This window comes from Pipistrellus hanaki, assembly GCF_964339955.1.
Source record: "Pipistrellus hanaki genome assembly, chromosome: 3".
NCBI classification, from domain to species: Eukaryota; Metazoa; Chordata; class Mammalia; order Chiroptera; family Vespertilionidae; genus Pipistrellus; species Pipistrellus hanaki.
In genome coordinates this window covers 38,775,139-38,794,774 of record NC_140505.1, presented here as the reverse complement: position 1 = coordinate 38,794,774, position 19,636 = coordinate 38,775,139, and the positions used below count along the sequence as shown (strand labels likewise).

General features: G+C 36.7%; 1 protein-coding gene across 1 annotated transcript in view; it reads left to right on the top strand.

The window, feature by feature from the left end:
- Window positions 1-19,636, top strand: part of HS6ST3 (heparan sulfate 6-O-sulfotransferase 3) — a 662,758-nt gene that overhangs the window by 37,355 nt on the left and 605,767 nt on the right. The window lies entirely within an intron of this gene.

Sequence of the window (19,636 nt, the reverse complement as noted above, 5' to 3'; positions counted from 1 at the left end):
TGACAATTTTGGTGGTGTTACAGGCAATATTGTGAGTGGTTTATTCTGGTCATGATTGGTTCAGTTTCTGAAAGAAGATAATTTCTTAACTTCTCAAGGAGGATGCATGGCAGGCAACAAAACATCCTCTAATAACTAAATTGCAGAGAGTGGAAACTACATCATAGTTCGCTTTCTATAATATGGAGTTTGATTTGCTGAAACATTGTCTTTGGTGATTTTATAGCAAAGTCATTTAAAGTCCCTGGGATCTGTATCTTTGTTAGTTTGTATGGGAACAAGAATGCCTGAGAGCCAAGAATCAAAATTAATTTGGAGCATTCAGCCCTATCTTTAAGAAATTTATCTGAATGATGATTATAAGTAGTGGTAATGGTCATATGTCCAACAATAAGTGTTATGGGTTGTATTGTGTTTATTTATTGCAATCCTAACCTAAGGATTCAGAATGTCACCTTATTTGGAGAGAGGGTCTTTTCCAAGTTAAAGTGAGGTTATTTTATGGTGGAAGCTATTCCAATAAGAATGGTGTCCTTATAAAAAGGGAAAATTTGGAGATAGATTCACATACAGAAAGAGCACTCCATGAGCATGAAGAGGGCGATCTATAAACCAAGGAGAAAGGTCTCAGAAGTAACCAACCCAGCCAATACCTTGATCTCAGACTTCTAGCTTCCAGAACTGTGAGACAATAGATTTCTGTTGTGTAAGCCACCTACCGTGTTTCCTCGAAAATAAGACATCCTCCAAAAATAAGACCTACTTACAGGTTTCCTTCTGAGTGAAATATAAAGCATCCCCGCAAAAATAAGGCCCCCCTTTGTTTTATAGGCTAAACATGAGAGATTTGGTCCACTGATTCTGAAAGAAATGGAGTTACAAGAAATTCACCAGGAAATTCAGGAATTGGATTGTTATGATGATGTTCCAGAAGATGATGACATGATTGTCATTGAATAAATGAGTAAATTCTTGATACTGTAGGATTCACAGTTTGTCTGGTTTGTGTTGACAACTACTGTACTACCGTACCGTATACAGGTAATAGATTTCCTCTATTTTAATTTAACAATAAATGTGTACCATATTCTTCTTCATGGAAAAATAAGGCATCCCCTGAAAATAAGACCTAGTGCATCTTTGGGAGCAAAAACTAATATAAGTCACTGTCTTATTTTCGGGGAAACAGGGTAGTTGGTGGTAGTATGTTATGACAGCCATAACAAACACAGTATGTCTTCAATTGCAGTTCCCATTAAATATGTTAGTTTGATTAATCTAGCTCTGTAGTGCAAGAGGGGAAAATAATAGCAAAGAATTCTAAACGTATTTCCTCCATTAAAGAAGAGTACTATGTAATTTTGGGGAGTAGGATGGTAACTTTTTGGTAAATAGAGTTACTTATCTCAGGAGTTTCTAAATGTTATTTAGCAGGGAATCTTTTTTTTTTTTTTTTTTAAATTAAAGGAGAGAATTGCAGGACAGTTTTCTTTGGTTGCAAGGACAGATGTGTGTATAAGCAGAGAGTTGGTTGCTGTCCCTCTCTTCATCCAGCCCTCCCCTTTAGATGGCTTGGAACCCTGGGCCTTTTAAAAGGTAGCAGGAGTACACTCTTGGCTACGATTTTGAATGTACCCAGAAGGAACCATGGCTGAGGGTTAATTAGACTCTTTGCATGGGTTGGGATTTGCTACAATAAAACTAGTTAACATTGTCCTATAGGCAAAATAATCATTTCTGGGAAAGTGATTAATTATATATGCTGTAATGGGAGAGGGGTAGCCACTCTTGGGGAAGTGTTAGGGCCTATGAAACATGGGGTGAATATTACGGGGGAAATAATCAGTCATTGTGAACTTGTCTTTCCCTGATTCCCTTTTCCTGAAGTAATGCCAGAAGCAACTATATCCCCAAATCTGCATTCATTGTTGGCCCTATTGGTTAAGCCTTGGGCTTTTCAGTGAGCTCTGTAGTATTGCATTAAAAAACTGCTCATAAAAGGATTTACATTTAATGAATTTCTCTGCAGCTCTCTCTGAGCTCTTTATCCTATCCCATCTAGTCTGAAACTTCCTCCTTCAATTATCGCTGCTCTCAGAGTTTCACCTCCCGACTCTCTGATGCCTCGCTTTCTAGTTACTCTAAATGTTCAAATCTTATCCAAGTTGTTTTCTCGTTTCCCTCTTCTTACCCATAAGCAAGGTATTTGGGGATCAGTTGGTGTCAGGGCTTGGGTGAGCATCTGCCATGAGAAGTGTGCTGTTTCTGATCTTTCTAGGCTTTCATCAGCTCATTGCCCTCAGCTTTCCATGAAAACCGTCTTGATATCCTTTGCCAGGAACTGTTAAGTCTTGAAAGGTCAAATCGACAGGAGATATACTGCCTTTGCGTTGCACTCAAAATGAGTTCTGAACAGCATCTAAGAGAAGTGTATATCTTATTTTATTATATAAAGAATCTATTCTGTTCATTTAAACTGTTTCCATTTATCCTCCTTTAGATTGTTTGTCTTAGTTTATTAGTTCATTTAATGCTTAGGATATTTTCTCTTTAAAACGATCCTTTTGCTATTTACTTTTGTTATTTTTAAATTTCTTTATCATATTAATTTTTATTATCTTATTTTAGAAAGGACTGTCCTGAGATTTACCCTCTTAAAACCTTAAGTGTACAATATATTATTGTTGACTATAGTTACAGAATTGTATAGCAGATCTTTAGAACTTTCTCATTCTATTTAACTGAAATCATGCCTGTTGATTAGTAATCTCTATTCTCCCCCCCACCCCCATCCCCGAAAACATGATTCCACTGTTTGATTTTATGAATTTGACTATTTTAGATACTTCTCATATAAGTGGAATCATGTTATATTTGCCTTTCTATAAATGTCTTATGTCAGTTAGCATGATGTCCTTGAGGTTTATCCATATTGCACAATTTCCTTTTTTTTTTTTTTTTTTTAAGGCTGAATAGTATTTCATTTTGTGTATACACACACACACACACACACACACACACACACACACACACACCATTTTCTTTATCCATTTGTCTGTTTGTGGAAGGATATTTTTGTTGTTTCCATATGTTGGCTATTACGAGTAGTGCTGCAGTGAACAAAAGAGTGGTAATCTCTTTGGTTTCAATTTTTTTGGACAAATACTCAGAAGTGGGATTAATGGACCATAGGCTTTATTTTTAATTTTTTGAGAAACCGTCATACTCTTTTCCATAGTGGCTGTACCATGTTGCATTTCTACCAGCAGTTTGCAGGCCACCATGCTGACAGTTGTGAAGTGATATTTTGTAGTTTTGGTTTTCGCTTCCCAGATGACTAGTGACACTGAGCATTTTTTTCATGTACCATCTGTACCTTTATGTTATCTTTGGAGAAAGTCTACCAAGAGCTTATACCATTTTAGAATCAGGTTATTAGGCTTTTTAAAAAAAATTCACAGATTGTATCTACTTCTGCCCTACTTAGCAACCTCCTCTCCCGTGGCAGCCCTAGTCTGGCCAGTGTGGTTTGGGTAATTGAGCATTGTCCTATGTACCAACAGATCACTGGTTTGACTCCGGGTCAGGATACATGCCCCCAGTAGGTGGCATGCAAGAGGTAGCCGATCGATGTTTCTATCTCATCCATGTTTCTATCTCTCTCCCTCTCCCTTCCTTTCTCTCTAAAAATCAATAAAAATATATTAAAAAAAATCATACTAAAGAAGAAACAGTTGAGGAAATAGTTTCGTCTAATTATAACAGGAAATTAAAGGGAATTTGTTTGCTATTGGCAGATGTCTCTAGGGCAGCCATGGAAGAGGGGGTTGCTAAGTAGGGCAGAACTAGATACAATCGGTGGAATTTACAGGAGCCAGCTTTGGCTGTGTTTATGGAAGAAAAGCAATTCATGTATGAAAACTGTTCAAACATACAACATGCTGCTTCCAAGTGGACCGTAATAGGCTAATTTTAGAAGATTAGAAGATTGTATGATTTATTGGTCTTATGTTTGTTTTTACTTCTGGCTTTATATTGGATTTTAAATGATATGATTAGCTTATTTTAAAATAAAGTATTTGAATTTGAAATGAATTTCCTTATAGAATTTTAATTATAATATTTTAATGGGGAAAAGGAAATATTTTCTCTTCAGTACTATCTAGCATTGGTTATATTCCATCCAGGTGGTTGGTGTTGTCTTGGTATCCAGTAGGATTAATTGAATGTAAGTTAGGGTCATGCTAGGCAAAAAAAAAAAAAAAAAAAAAAAAAGTAAATTTGATTGGAATCATATTACAGCTAATACTTAGCTTCCCAGATATTTATATTATCCCAATTTTATTTAAGGATAAGGAAATATATAATAAAATGCATGATCTTAAATGGTTAGTATGACCAATTTTGACAAATGCATATACACGTATAGCCACTTACTGAAAATTTCTTCATAGTTTTTTTTTTAAATGATTTCTTCACCATTTTCACCCCAGTCTTCAGATAAATTCCTTTCTGACTCCTATAGCAATAAATTAGTTTTGTCTATTCTTGGGCTTCATATAAATGGAATCATACATTTATCCATTCGTTTCTGGCTTTCTTCACTCACCCTAATGTTTTGGAGGTTTATCCTGCGTGTTACTGCATTTCATTTGTTTCTTGAAACCTAAAAGAACAATGCTGAACATATCCAAAGGACTTTGAATTCTGGAGGTAAGCTTCCTCTAGACCTCATTACATAGTATTGTCATATTTTTACTTTATTTTTTCCTATTTTAATTGAAAGAAACAAGAAAGAAGATAATTGCCGTGTAATATAAAATGCTAACACAGTGTCTAGCTCATGGAAAGCCTTCAGTTAATGTGATCTCTAATGATATCAATAAGTAGGTTACCTAATTTTGCCCCAAATACATTTTAGTCCTAAAATTATGTGCAGTAGTAAATATTTTAGTAAAATGAGTTTCAGGAAATTTTAATAAAATCTGTTCTGAATTATAAAAGAGTTAAAATGTCTCTTCATCAAATCCATAAATTAGTTTTAAATAAACAAAATTGTATTCTCTTTGAAATAAAGTGGTAGATTATTTTGTTCATAATAGCTAAGCATTGACACCAAACACAACTGTTGGTGCTGCCAGGGTCAAGCCCCACATTGGGCACCGTTAATGCTGGGGTTCTTGTTCTGGCATCAAGAAGGGGTTTCAGCAATCTGGAGAAAGGCTGCGTGTAGATGAAGTAGGAGTCCAAAGACGAAAGATAGTTTTGAAAGGCATTGGGGGTCAGAAGAGCTTCAGCTAAAGGTTTTCTCTTGACTCAGGACCCCTTCTTTTTATTAACACAATTTGTCCTAAGGCAGAATGGAGATATACACTTCAAAGGGTAGGGTTTCCATACAGAAGCATTGTCAGATTGGGGAATAGCCTCCGGCTGTTCAGTTGTTCGCCAAATAGCCTCCGGCTGTTCAGTTGTTCGGCCAGTAGGAGGTAATAACATATAGAGTAAGAAGCCCTGAGCCCTCTGGCAGCAAGCAATTTTCCTATTCAGGTTTGGGAGAAGTGCCCTCTAGCCACTGGAGCAGGTAATTACATATGTGACTCAGCCCTTGTTGATCCCCCAAGTTTCATCAACCTTTTAATAAAACCCTTGTAATTATGACATGCTGGAATTGACTCCCGGCATCAGACCACTGTACAACAGTAAGAGAATTTTTATAGGTTATTTTATCAGCTTCATTGAGGCATGATTGCTGTATAAGAACTGCAAATATGTAAAGTGTATAAAATTTGATACATTTTGACATGTTTGTACCATGAAAACATCACCACAACCAAGATAATGAACATATGTGTTATCTCCAAGTGTTTCTTGTGCCTTTTTAGAATTTTCTCTCTTGAATTATTTACCCCCACCCTCAGCAACCACTGACTGATTAGCTTTCTGTCACTATAGTTCGTATTTTGTAGAGTTTTTAGTAAAGGGGTATTAAAATAAGTTACGGCACATTTATATTCTCTTCAAATTAAAATAAGGCTTTTGAATTATATTTAATTCTAGGGGAAACGCTCATGATATAATGCTAGGTGGGAAAAAATGACATAAAATTATAGAGAATAATTTTAAATTTACATTCACAAAAAACTTTTAACTTGAATAGAAAAAAGAGATGGGAATATTAAAATGATGTGGTTATTTCTGGATATGTGGGATTATGGGTGGTTTTATTTACTTTATACATTTCTTATTTTTTTAAATTTAGTATCATCAGAATACATTCTATTAGAATCAGAAAAAAATAAAAATGAGAAATCTGTGGGATTTACATCTACAACAAACTTTTTTTTTTTTAATTTATTGATTTTTTACAGAGAGGAAGAGAGAGGAATAGAGAGTTAGAAACACGGATGAGAGGGAATCATTGATCAGCTGCCTCTTGCACACCCCCTACTGGGGATATGCCCGCAACCAAGGTACTTGCCCTTGACCGGAATCTAACCTGAGTCCGCAGGCCAATGCTCTATCCACTGACCCAAACAGGCTTTGGCGCAAACTCTTTATAATGCACTTTTATTTTGCTGAGGAAACTTTCCCTTGGGGATTTTAACTGTAAATGGTTAAGGATGTGTTCTCTATGCTAAAGGAAAAATTCTGATTAAAGAAGCATTTTCTTTTTTTCCAAAAGTGGAGTGCCTTGGATATTAATATAATGTCTCTAAGTAATCATGTTAATAACTATGGTATGTAAAATAATTCCTACAGTATCTGACTGCTTATCCTCCTGGAACTGAACTGAAAGCAGTAAGTGTGCTCTCATGGTAATGAAGGTCACAAATCAAAAGAAAGAATGCATGAAAAAAGGATCAGAACAAAAAGAGCTAAGCCGTAGCTCTACATCCCTGTTCTAATGAATCCTATAATTTGACAAATGCAAGTGGTAAAAAAATGGCACTTAATGAATTAAGGATGAGCTGGTATTTCTTATTGTCAGTTGGGAATAAAAACTTTTTTAATGAATTACTAAAAGATTCAGAAAACAAAGAGCACATGTAGATTAAAATAACTTGTTAGATGTAAGGAAATGATCATATATATATATATATATTCATATATATGTATATATATTTAAATATATTTTATTGATTTCTTACAGAGAGGAAGGGAGAGAGCCAGAGAGCCAGAAACATCGATGAGAAACATCGACCAGCTGCCTCTTGCGCACCCCCCACCGGGGATGTGCCCGCAACCGATGTACATGCCCTTGACCAGAATCGAACCTGGGACCCCTCAATCCACAGACCGACGCTCCACCACTGAGCCAAACCTGTTTCGGCAGGAAATGATCATTTTTAAATAAATAATATTCATAGTAAAGAATAACTTTTCTCCTTGTGTTTTGCATAGGACTCACAGCATGTTTAAGGTAAACAAGAATTGAAGGTTATATATTTGTTTTACTTCTCAACTTAACAAAATAGTAATTACCTATTATGTGTTAGTGGGGTTCTGCTCAGTGCCATATAAAACACAGAAAAGATCAAATAGTGTTCAAAGGACATATAAACTTCAGTGCATTTTTTGGGTATGGTACTTGGGCCTTGAACCAAGTGTATAATTTGGACTAGAAGAAAGGAGTATTTTCCCCTGGTATACTAGAAGGAAATGAAAGTAACATTAAAGATGAATATAGTTATCAATTTCCATTAAAATTAGGGTTTAGGTCATTTAAAAAAGATTGCCTTCTATGAAAAATATGTGAAAATTATCTGTTTTCCTTCTTATTTTTAGTAGTGTTATTTCCCACTTTTGGATAGGTCATTCTGGAAAAACACTTTCTTCCAAAGAAGTAATAATGTATTATTTTATCTATTAGTAAATTTCAGAATTAGTGCAGGCAAAATGAGAGTGATTGAAAGGAATCTGCAAAAAAGCCAGTTACTCCTAAGGTAGTTATGTCAGTACTCAACCAAAACGTAAACTGCTGATATTACATGTAACATAATATTCACAAGATTGGTACTTTACCCAATTAGAAGGGTATATATTGTAAATATAGGGCATACCAGAAATGTATACACACACTTTGAACAATTATAAAAGAGGTTCATTAAAATACATTTAATTTTCAAAATTGAGCTATCAGTTGTTACAGTGTGTATACATTTTTTGGGGACACCCTGTGTGTATATTTGCCTGTGGCAAAGGTATGTCAATTGTAGCTATGGGTAATTCTGAGACACATGCCACATCTTATAGTATTGTTCTGGAAGTTTATAAATCTGATAAATACATGTCAGAAACAATGGCATATCATGAAAGTACAATTGATGCAATTAAATGTTTTATCCTTCCTTTGTGCGTATAGTCTGTTTTTCTTCATAAATCCTCCCACTTAATTAAAGTGAACTCATTTCAGGGATGCATTAGAAAATGGAGAAACTGTAATATGATATTTTAGTAATGTCTTTACAAAAAGATATTTCAAAGTTAAAGTGCCAGTGCTTTCTGAGCGCTTAATTGTATTTAAAAATAAATGAAATTCTGATGACTTACATCTTTTACCTCCCCCAAATCTCTCTAATGTAGATGCTATTTCTATAAAACTTCTTAAGCAGAACTTGACATCTTTTAAAATCATCCACTATCATAGCATAATGTAGTCTGCAAATGTTTCTCACTTCATTTGAAATGTCTCTATGCATGAACACAGATCCTATTGATAGCAGTGATTGAATGCCTCACTTTTGTCGCATAACGAAACTAATATCACTCTGTGATAAGATAATGAGCATTCAAAATTTACAGAGCTCCCCCAAACTTTTCACAGATCAAAACAAAATCTTGGAGGAAAAATAGTGATACATAAATGTTCTCAACCTCTTTATAACTAAGCAAGTGATCCCATATGTATATATTAATAGACAGGGTAGTCTCATGAATAACCTTAAGTACATATAAGTGGTTTATTGCAAGTGATTAGAATTGAATCTCTAAATTGTTTAAGTTGAAGAGATAGCTAAAAATAGCCTGATTTAAGTATTTGAAATATTTTTTTTATTTTACAAGTGAACATAATTTTCTGGAAAAAAAAACAACACACAACAACCATGGACTATTGTTTGAAATTGAAAATAAATTGCTTTCCCTTTCTAGACTCACTTTAAATAATAAACCGTTTAATTCTGTTTACCCATGATTGTTTGGGAGATGGTAACCCAGCTTGAAGATTATTCAGACCCTATGATTTTCATCCTTCTTTTACTTCTGTCTACCTTCTGTTCATATTAGTATCCTAATCAGGCTGGGTGGTGGGGGGAAGTGCCTGAAGAAACAGAAGTTAGATGAGTCAATATTTTTCTTATTAATGTTAGGAAAATGTTTTGACCAAAAGCTGTTAATTAAAATCAAGTTTTCAATGTACTGTTAGTTTTAATTTATGGTATGTGTGCTTTCATCAATTTAGGGAATCTTAAACTTAATTGAAAATAAAGGCAGTTTGATTTAGTGAAAAGCTTTGAAATCAGACAACGGGGTTCAAAATCCCAGCTTTGCCATTACTAACATGACTTAGGCAAGATAGTTTATTAGATTTCATTACTTTACTAGTGGCCTGGTGCATGAAATTCATGCATGGGGTATGTGGGTGTCCCTCAGCCCAGCCTTCACCCTCTCCAATCTGGGACCCCTTGAAGAATGTCCTACTGCTGGTTACAGGGATTGGGCCTAAACTGGCAGTTGGACATTCCTCTCGCAATCCGGGACTGCTGGCTTCTAACCACTCACCTGCTTGCCTGCCAAATTGCCCCAAACCACTTGCCTGTCAGCTTGCTCACTCTCAACTGCCCTCCGCTGCCAGCCTGCTCCCCCCCCCAAATGCCCCACCCCCCACTAGCCTAATCACCCCCACCTGCCCCCCATGCGAGTGTGCTCGCCCCCAACTGTCCCCCTCTTTCCCCCGCTTACCTGCTTGCCCCCACATTGCCTCCCCCTGCCTGTTCCCCCCCAACTGCCCCCCTGCTGGCCTGCTTACTCCAAACTGCTTCCCCCGCTCCCCGCTGTCCTGATCACCTCCAACTGATGGCCTTCTTGCCCCCAACTGGCCCTTTTGCTGGTCTGCCCACCCCCAAAGCCCCTCCCGCCCCCGTTGGCCTGATCACCCACAGTGGTCCCCCCCACTGGCCTGATCACCCACAACTGCTGTCCTATCCTGGCCTGATCACCCACAACTGCCCTCCCCTCTTGGCTTCTAACTGCCTCTACCTCGGCCCCAACACCAAGGCTTTTCCCAGAAGAACATCTGGAAGGTCTCCTGGTAGGTTTCCCAGTCTAATTAGCACCTTACTCTTTTATTAGTATAGATAGAGGCCTGATGCATGGGTGGGGACCAGCTGGTTTGCCCTGAAGGGTGTCCTGGATAAGGATGGGGGTTCCCTTGGGGCATGAGGCGGCCTGGGCGAGGGGTCTGTGGTGGTTTGCAGGCTGGCCATGCCCCCATGGGGTGAAGGTCCCTTCTGGGGAGGCGTGGCCAACCTGGGTGAGTGGCTGCAGTCTGTTTTTAAGCTGGCCACACCCCCTTTAGGGTGGGGTTTCCTGCTGGGATGCCTGGCCAGCCTGGGTGAGAGGCTCATAGCTGTTTTTAGGCTGGCCAGGGACTCTTACTCCATGGGGGCATGGCCAGCCCGGGTAAGGACTGAGGGCCATTTTCAGGCTGGCCACTCCCCCTGGTGACCCAGGACCCAGCTACTCCTTCAGTGGAGGCCAGGGAAGACTAGAAGCCTATATTGCCCCTGGAAACCTGGTCCCCAGCCACTCCTTCAGCAGTGGCCAGGGTGGGCGGGAAGCTTGGCTTCCTAGGTTGCTGGGGGAAACCCAAGCCTCCTGCTTGCTCCAGCTTCATAGCTGCCGCCATCTTTGTTGGGTTAATTTGCATATTCACTCCTTATTGGCTGGTGGGTATGTAGCAGAGGGACAGTCAAATTGCATGCTTATCTTTTATTAATGAAGATCTGTTCATAGGGGGTGAAATATTTGTCATACAGAGTTGTTATGAGAATCTATACTAATAAAACCTTAGGTTGTCACCATGCCATTACGCCGTCATGCTGTCTCACCATGATGTCCTCATGTTGTCACAACCCATCACCAGGAGTCTTCGTGAGCAGCGGGCACATGCGAGTGGGTGGGGACGTGACACTGTGTGCACGGCGTGGAGGAGGAGGGGCCCAGCAGCTCTGTGCTGCAAGGCCTGGTGGGTCTGCAGCTCTGGCCTACCTCTTTGGGGCAATTCATCGAGGAACCTCAGACGGGTGGGTGGGACCTATCTCTTATGGGCAATTTATCTTACAGGCTCCCACACTGTGAGAGGGCACAGGCCAGCCTGGGGACCGACCCCCTTTCCCCGAGTGCACAAATTTCAAGCACCAGGCCTCTAGTTAATAATAATTTATGTTAAAATCTGGAATATAACATATTCATAATTTTTTCCTGAGTGTGTCTTTCAGTGTATTAGAAAATGTTCAATATTAGAAAATATTCAATCTTAATATTGATTATATTACTAGTAAGATTGCTAAGTATACTATGAAAAGTAGTTATCAGAAATATCAGTGGCCAAAGTTTTAGTACACAAATGTAATGACCCATTATTCACAATTCTATACAGCTGATAGTCCTAATCATAGAAAAACACTCATAGCTTTTATTTAATGCACAGAAGATTGTCACTAGAATTAGGAGACATATGCAGGATAGAAAGTTCAAGGTGAGAACTCTTAAAAACCCTAGTTTTTCTTCAGATTGTGTTCACCATCAAACAGTTCCGTTTAAAAAGATCTAAATTTATGTACTTTTTAGACTAGATGTGATTCTGAAATTGCTTCTAAATAAAATTCTTTTTAAAGAATACAAATTTAATTTGATTAGCAAACTTTGATATTTTAGGAAATAAGAGAAACTTCTGATAGGTGCACTTTAATCTATATATTTTTGGCTTTCTGTAAAATATATTTGTAAATCATGTCATAGAGTTTATGTACCATTCTTCTCATTCCCACCTGGCTCTGCTTGTCAGGGATCTTAGGATAGCTTGGGAGAAAAGCAATTTTATAAACTAAGTCATGTCCACATGTAGTCACCTTGTATAGCAATCTCTTGGAAATACTGTTTTTCAAGTATGTTATGGTTTATGTTAAAGTTTTTGTTTTTTTTTAAAATTCCATAGATCATCGAGCTTAGTGTGTTTAATAAGGAAACACTTACATTAGCTAGTGTTGAATTGTTCAATGGAGTTGAACCACAAGACAAAAAAATGTAAAAACAGTAGTGTAAATAAAGTAAATTTCAGAAAACTCAACTTTATTAAGTTTAAATAAGTTATAAGAAAGGATGCATCAGTAGAAGGATCCATGCAAACTAGATTTTTCTTAAAGAAGCACTTATAAGGATGGCAAGAGGATGAAGAGAACAGAGGAAACCTGGGTAGCTACACTGAACTGCAGATCTCAAATGCCCAAGAGAGTAAGGATTCCCCAGTTTTTCAGAAAATAAGACAGTGACATATTAATTTTTGCTCCCAAAGATGCGCTAGGTCTTATTTTTAGGGGATGTCTGAAGAATATGGTACACATTTATTGTTAAATGAAAATAAAGGAAATCTATTACCTGTATACGGTACAGTAGTACAGTAGTTGTCAATACAAACCAGACAAACTGTGAATCCTACAGTATCAAGAATTTACTCATTTATTCAATGACAATCATGTCATCATCTTCTGGAACATCATTATAACAATCCAATTCCTGAATTTCCTGGTGAATTTCTTGTGACTCCATTTCTTTCGGAATCAGTGGACCAAATCTCTCATGTTTAGCCTATGGGGGCCTTATTTTCGGGGGGATGCCTTATATTTCACTTAGAAGGAAACCTGTAAGTAGGTCTTATTTTCGGAGGTCTTATTTTCGGGGAAACACGGTAGAAAGGACTATTAAACCAAAAATAAGGCAAGTAAGGATAAAACCAGGGAACATATGGTGAATAGAAGGCGAAATGCACCAAAAATGACAAAATACTCTTTAGGTATGCATGAAGTGAAAGATGACTGAGAAAACAGTCTCTTCATTAGGTGCCAAGAAGAGGATTGGCAACAAAACCGAAAGCAGAATTCAGTTGTTTGTAAAGAACATTTAGCATTCATCATAAATATAGTGTATAAGTTAGAAAACTGAATAGGAAGCAATTTGCTTGAAGGGCAGGAAAACAAACTAGTCTTGACAATAAATTGATCAAAGGTCATTGAAATAAACAGACCCTGATGACTTTCAAATTAGAATGCCAATTACTGATGATCCTGGATCCGATATGCTAAAAGTAACACCTTATAGTAGAAAACTATTCTTTTTAATATATATATATATATATTTTAATATATATATATATATATATATATATATATATATATATATATTATTGATTTTTTTTTTTTACAGAGAGGAAGGGAGAGGGATAGAGAGTTAGAAACATCGATGAGAGAGAAACATCCATCAGCTGCCTCCTACATGCTCCCTACTGGGTATGTGCCGGCAACTAAGGTACATGCCTTTGACTAGAATCAAACCTTGGGCTTTTGAGTCCACAGGCCGACACTCTATCCACTGAGCTAAACTGGTTAGGGCTAGAAAACTATTCTTAATGATTTTTGAGGGGGATTTGAGTGAAGAAATGTGGATAGCAATTCTATCACCCTTTCCTTATGGCATGAAGTTTAATGACTTGAACCAATTTTTAAGTAGATGCCTTATAGACACTAAGGATGTCCATTAATAATAAAAAAAACAATCAGTAAATGTTATTTCAAAAAAACCTTTGTTAGTTTCCCAGGGTTGCTTTAACAAAGTACCACAAAATGGTTGGCTTAAAACATGGATATGTATTTCCTCACCGTTCTGGAGGGCAGCAGCCCAAAGTCCAGGTGTCCATAGAGACATGCTTTATCTGAAACCAGTAGGAAAGAATACTTCTTTGCCATCTCCCTGCCAGCTGGGCCCGGTTTCTTATGCCGATTCTTTTTTTGTTTTGTTAATCCTCAGCTGAGGATATTTTTCCATTGATTTTTAGAGAGAGTGGAAGGGAGACGGAGAGACAGAGAGAAACATTGATGTTAGAGAGTCAGAGACATTGATGTGAGAGAGACATTGATTGGTTGCCTCCTGCAAACACCCAAATTCAGGGGAACCTGCAACATGCCTTTGATCAGAATCAAACCTGGGATCTTTCAGTCCATGGGCCCACACTCTATCCACTGAGCCAAACTGGTTAGTGCTCTTATACCCATTCTTTCCCCTATTGTATGGGAGGAGGGTTTTACTTCCTCTGAAAGTGGTTAGAAGATGAAACTATTGGTTCAATTTGCAGGATATATAGTTTTTCTGATTAAACCTAATGGTGATACATGCAAAATATATCAAAAGCAAGCAACTATTTAATTTGAGAATTTTAAATTTACATAAATGTTATTTCTGCTATTCAAATTACTAGTATGAAAATTCTGATTTAAATTTTAGTCAAGTTACATAGGCTAAGCTCTAAAAAATGTAACCACTGATGCTATGTTTATTAATGGAGGTATTATTTGAGGAGTTTCCAACCAGAATATATATACTAAATGGTCTTGATAAAATATCCTTATCTAAGTTTTTTAAAAATCAGTAGTTAATACACAATATTGTGATGGTAAGGGCTGCATGCTATAAGGCCAGGTGCTTAACTGTGAGGGGCACAGGCTCTGGATTGGTGTTCCTCTCCACCACCTGTTAGCTGGCTGGCCTTGGCCAGGTAGTTAACCATTCTGAGCCTATGTTTTCTCAATTGTAAATTGGAATGGCTAATATGGCTTTGAAAGTTTGTTTTGAGAATAAAATGAGATAATTTATCTAAAACAGCACACCAACTGGCACTTAGTAATTTTTTAGTGAATGGAGGTGATTAATAATAATGCTAATATTCAATAATGTCAGATAATTTGGGATTTGGTATAAGCATCAGTTTCAGGGTGGCAGGATCATCAGTTTTATTTGTGTTAATTAAATTGTTACAGTAATGCATTAAAAGGTCAGGAGAGGGATAGGGAATAAGAAAATTTGTCTTTAATTGGTTGGCATGTCATATTTGGAAAAAAATCCTTTTATTTTAATTTCAAAAGATAAGTATAATTATAACAGGTAAGTTTCAGTGAAACAAAAGACTATTAAAGCCTCCAAATTGTCCCTCAAATAACTGTCAGAACTTGGTGAAATGCTCCCAAGATATTTTAATTCTAATTTATTAGTGTCTGATTTCACTGTTCAGCTTAGTATAACATCAGTAAAATGTCAAGGATCCTTCTAATATTCTTACTTTTAGTACTAAATAATTTTATGAGTAAAGGAGATGGCCTCATACAAATCAATGAAAAAAGATGAAGCTTCTAACAGATGAACAGATAAAGCTAATGAATAGATGACTCACACAGGAAAAGTAAAACTTGAAAATAACCATGAAAAGACAAATGTTCTATGTAACAAGGGAAGTAAAATTAATACAGCCATGTATCTACTTTATTTCTTGCCTATTTGATAGGAAAACTTTTTGCTGAGAGAATCAGGGCCAAGTGACATTGATTGCTTACCAACATTATTGATGTCAGTAAAATTGGTGCAACCCTTTAAAAGGCAGTTTGAGAATATGTATCAAGAATCAGATAAATATTTATTCTTGTTGAACAAGTATGTAATTTAGAAATTAAACATAAGAAAAGATTACAAAGGTAGAAAAAGGTATATGCAGGAAAATGTTCCTCATAATGCTATTTAAAATTAGGAAGATTAGAGGCAACACTAATGTCCACCACCAAGGCGGAAATAGTTAATCTTTCAGAGACATGTTGTGCAGTCAATACATAAAATACATATGTACATTGTAAAACTTAAAATTGTTTATAGTAATGTTAATTGAGAAAAATAATAAACAATTATTTATACACCATAATTAAAGTTTTATAAAAATATTCATGAAAAAAAAACTTGAAGGAAACTCTGTATAATAGTGATAATTACTAAGAGAGGTGGTATCATGAATTTTTTTCCCTGTTTACATTTTCCAAATTTCCCTTGCTTTATATTTTATATAAAATGTTTTATAAAATTTAAAAAAGAGCATTCTCACCTCATTGAGATTTACTGTTGTACAAATATATTCTTGCCTTGTGGACAAATTTTTCTTGGCCTACAGGGCAAAAGCTGAATGCTTAAATAGGTATTAATTAGCCCTAGATTCAGCAGTAGGAGAGGATGAAGATGTCAGAGGTTAATACAAATTTTGATTGGGATAATTTATACAATGAAAATTCATGTCCATGCTATTCTGGCAAGTTTTCCTTTAAAACAAGGTTAAGAATTTTTTTTTAAAGGCTAGGAATGGCAGTAATTTTTAATAATGAAAAACTGATAGAAAAACATTTCTGTACATACCAACTACTTCTATTTTCTGTGATTACTAACAGCATAAGTACAGTTCATTTTTTGTGATCTGTAACTTAATATACTATTTTTCTGTCAAAATATGTGAAAATTGAGATTGCATTTAATCTTCCAAAAATGTTTCCCTGAATAAATAGAGAGGAATCATAAACCTGCTATAGTGTTTGGAGAATAATTTATAAAGTCATGAAAACTTTTTAAAATTTATTAAGGTATTACAAATGTGTCTTACTCCCCCATTGTCCCCCCAATCCTTCCAGTCCTGCCCTCACCCTCACGCCCTGTTGTCTGCCTCAATAGATTATGCTTATATGCATGCATACAAGTCCTTGGTTGATTGCACCCTTACCCCCATCCTCCCCTACTTTCCCTCTGAGGTTTGATCGATGCTTCTCTATCTCTAAATCTATTTCAGTTTATGTTGCTCATTATAATCTACAAATGAGTGAGATCATGTGATATCTTTCTCTGACTTATTTCACTCAGCACAATGCTCTCCAGCTTCATCCCATCAGCAGATGAGTGGGATTAAAAGTCCAAAAAACAAAAAAAAACACTTCAGCACATCTACACGATGGAATACTATGCTGCTGTAAAAAGGAAGGAACTCCTATCATTTGCAATAGCATGACTGAAAACTTTTTTAAGTTCACCAAAGACCTACTTTAGGCCAAACCTTTTAGAGACTTATGGATTGAAAGCCCCTCCCCTCCCAACATTCACAAGTTCATAATTCCCAGTGTCCTAGTGTGTCTGTTATGAAGATGGGGCCTCTGAGGAAGTAATTAAGGTTAAATGAGGTCATAAGGGTGTGGCCATGGGAGCTCACCAAGAAGGCTGCTGTCTACAACTCAAGAGGAAAGCTCTCCCTAGACACCAACTGGAATCTTCTTCTTGGACTTCCAGGTTTTAGAACTGAGGGAAAATGCATGTCTGTTGTTTAAGCCATCGAGTCTGTAGTAGTTTGTTACAGCAGCCTCTGGAAGACCAATAGAGTGACCTTGCAGGGGACCAGGCACATGATTTCTCAACTCCTTTAAACATGCCTTCTCTTCAGCTTCCATGAAACTATGTTAAAATGCTTTCCTTCTGTTTTTCTCTTCTCACAGTATGTAGTCATCTCTGTAAAATATCGTTAATATTTTTATACTTTATTATGTCGTAAGAACTGTTCTAAGTGGCAGACCTGGGATTGGAACCCAACAGACTAGTTTCATAGCACAGACACTTTATCGCCATTCCCTACTGTTTCTTACAGTGCCCCTCAGTGCCAACAGTGCCTGAAAACCCAAAGGTGAATCAACGAGAGCAGGCATTGCTATGAAAAATCCAGAAAGTGAAAGCTACACAGCTCTTTGGTTAGTTGGTATGATAGGAGGAGATGTTTCAGAAGACCTAGAAGACCAATAGAATAAAAAATGACTTAAGAAAAAAATTCAAAATGGTAATGACAAGTTTCTGGTGATATTCTCAAGCAAGATCCTGCTGATCTAGGGCAGTGTGGGCCATGTTTGTAGTTGAAGGAGACATTTGATTTGGCTTTTGAGAACACTGTTAATCAGCTCCACTAACTGGGAGGCTTCAGGTCCTGAGCTTTGTTTCCTTATCTCTAAGGCAATAAATAATACTGTCCCATTCATAACTCATTCAATACTCACACGAGGAAATTGTATTAAGGCTCTTAGCACAGCACACAGTGTAAATGCAGGCAGAATATAGGATTGGAGTTCTGTTCTGGAATAATGGTGTCTGACAAGAAACCACATGTCAGTGAGCAGAGGCAGTGACCTTCAGGCAGGTCAACATTTTTTTTTTCTTAAGAAAATTACCTCAGGTCACTCCAACATATGGCAAGCAACTGCCATTTATTATCTGGTTAACCTTGAGCAATTACTGAACCTCTCTGAATCTCGGTTTATTGATCTGTTAAGCAATGATAATGTCATTTACCTTGCAGAGTTTTGATGAGGATTAAAATTGGATAATAATATCTTTAGTCACTAACCTACTCTGTTATTTCTTAAGTATTTGATAACATTTACTAAATGTTATTGCTGGAAAAGTCTTTGGCTGTTATTTTTCAAGTATTTATTTTTATTGTCATTTTACTTGGAATTTAGTTCTTTTTTCTGCCATTAATTGGGATAACATAATTATGGAGAGTTTAATTCACCAAGGTTTAGAAATTAGAGGAAGTTTATCAAAGATATTTTATCCTGAAAAGTAAGAGAGGAGACAAAGAATTTTATAAAATAAAAAGTAAGCTGGCAGGAAGAGATATTTTCATTGGATTAAAGTGAGGCCAAATTGAGTAGGAATAGGCTTCATCACTGACATTCCAGTAAGAAATCAAGTATTTGAGCAGGGACCTGTAAGATAATTTGTCATTTTGGACTTTTAAAGTAGGAATTAGGAAAGCAGTAGTGAGCAGTTGATTGACATTGGATACTGGTGTTCTCAAGAGAAGCTATTCTGTTTGTTCAGTGGAGGTAACTTTTTCTGCACAAGAACCATAAAGGATATTTGGTGTTAACATTTGTTTCAGGAAGAAAAATGTTGTATTACTTCCCTTGAATTTTTTTGATGTCTCACATAATGAATTATTTGTGTTCAAAGGAACTAAAAATTTACTTAATATAAGCCCTTTCCTCTAACTAGGAATTTTTATAAACAACACCAGGCAGATGGATCAGCTCAATGAAGCAGACATCTTTGAAGACTTCCTATGAGCTAGGTAGTTGTTCAATGTTACATGACAGAATAGGGAATACAACACAAGTCTCCTTTGCTAAGGAACAATGAAGATAGGAACCCAAATGAATGGGGGCAGGAGTACTCAAAATTATCACAGTACCAATGCTGTAGATGCTATAAATTACCAGTGTACACAAAGTGCTTTGAGAACACCAAGGAAGAATGAATGTTCTTAGGAAGAGATAGAAGAAGCTTCATAACACATGTGACACTTGAGCAGGAATCTGAACGTTAAGGGCTATATCAGGTAAAGAAAAGATTATATATAATAAAAGGCTAATATGCAAATTGTCTCTGAGAGTTTGACCAACCTGGAGTTCGACTGCTTACTATGACATGCTCTGACCACCAGGTGGTGGCAGGAAATGAAGGA